The sequence below is a fragment of the Vombatus ursinus genome, unplaced genomic scaffold (genome assembly GCF_900497805.2).
Source record: "Vombatus ursinus unplaced genomic scaffold, bare-nosed wombat genome assembly UNPS02014176.1, whole genome shotgun sequence".
In the NCBI taxonomy this organism is placed as follows: Eukaryota; Metazoa; Chordata; class Mammalia; order Diprotodontia; family Vombatidae; genus Vombatus; species Vombatus ursinus.
In genome coordinates this window covers 1,073,675-1,075,579 of record NW_020953954.1, presented here as the reverse complement: position 1 = coordinate 1,075,579, position 1,905 = coordinate 1,073,675, and positions in this window count along the sequence as shown.

The following is a 1,905-nucleotide window of genomic DNA, read 5'->3' as shown; positions in this document are numbered from 1 at the left end:
GGGTAGGGGAGAGGGTTTAAGGGAAAATATGATGAGCTCAGTTTTGTACATGTTGGCGTTTAAGATTTGTAAGCTCCTTGAAGGCGGAGTTTATCTTGCTTACTCATGATTGTATTCCAGGTGTTAAGCACAGTGCTGAATCAAAGCTCTGTTATCTATATCTACCTACCTACCTACCTACCTACATATCTATAGCTATTCACCCCTCCCCCCACTGGCTCTCTCGGTGTCTATCACATTGAAGGGTGCTGGTCTCCATCTGCAGCTTCGAGAAAAGATGAAATGAATAAGCCCACCTAGGACTCTCTTTCCCCCAACCCACAATCTAGTTCCTGCCACCACAGGCTTGCCATTATACCCTGTTCAGGGGCCCACCTTGGTTCAGGCTGTTGGACTCTGAGTGGAAGCCACCTAAAAGAACCTGCTTGGGGCCCGGAGAAGTAGAGGGTGCAGGCCCCACTAAGGAAGGAGGCTAGTCCGACGTGGTCCACTCTCCCATTTCCAGTGGTGCTCACACTGGACCCTTCTCAGGGGTTGAAAAAAAAAGGGAGCCCAAGTCACGGCACCCAGGCCTCTTCCAGTATCTTCCCAGAGAGGACCAGGAAGACCAGGCTGTGTCAACTCTGCCCACGGTCATCCCCGCTTGACCAAGGGTTAACGGATATCTTTCTCCTTTTCCTTCATCTTGGCAAGATTATGGAAAGTAAAGGAGTAAGTCATCTCTGGCATGACAAGTAACCAGCGACCCAGAAAAGACTTTGAAAATGAGAGAAAGAATTGTCAACCTTTCAGTTTGAAAAAGAGCATAAATCCCATAGGGATTGAAGTCTGAGCTCCTGGTTCACATCCCTGCCTCTGTGACCCTGCTGTACTTCCTTAGTTTCCTCCGCTGTCAATGGAGAGGAATGCATGGAGGTGCAGCCCCCTTAAAGCTGGAACAGACCCGCCCTCGGCCAGAAGGTCCAGAAGGTGCCAGTGACCCCTAGTGGCCAAACCTTCCATGTGGCTTTGCCTGGGAGGGGAGACCAGAAAGACTGGGCCTTGTGAGCTCCCTACCGCGTGCCCTGCAGGCACTGAGGATACCCAGCCAGGAACGCCCGGCTTAGCCCTGCCCACAAGGAGCTGCCCATCTCCTGGGGCTACTAGCGACTCGTGCACCGAGAAGTAAAGAATGGGGTGGGGTGAGCGGAGGCAATCTGAAGGAGAGAGGAATGCCACTGACTGGGGGGAAGGGGTGGGGGGCTGGCCAGAGGAGGAAGCCTGGGCTACCAAGAGGCTGAGGTGATACGGAACAGCATTTCAGGCGTGGGGCACAGCCCGACAAGGGCAGAGGTGGCATCTGGCTAACGTGTCCATGAAAGGGAGAGGCGAGGTGTGCGGTTGATTCCCCGGAACGCCAACGGGTCTGAGCTCTGCCCCCCTGATCACACAGGGCACGGGGTGGCTGAGGACAGGCTGAGCCAGACGCTGAAGGGTTGGCAATTCCAAAATGAGGATTTGCCATCTTTTTAGATCCTAGAGGCAAGAGGGGCAGCTGCTGGGACGCTGCAGAGCGCAGGCTGGGGTCAGGAAGACCCGAGTTCGAATCCAGCCTCAGACACAATTAGCTGTGTGACCCTGGGCAAGCCCCTCAGCCTGAGTTTCTTCATCTGTAAAACAGGGTCAAGAGCGGGCCCCGCCCCCCAGGGTGGCTGTGAGGACCAAATGGGACAATAATGAAGCGCCCGGCACAGTGCCGGCCCACGGACGGGGCTACGTCCACGTCGGCTCTCTCCTCTCTCCTCTTCTCTCCTCTCTCACCTACGTGGAGAAGGGTCTGGAGCTGGGGAGGGAAGTGGGGAAGGGAGGGGAGACAGAGGAGGGGCAGGGGGCTCCGGGCACAGGCCTTGAGGGGCACCCCCGGCC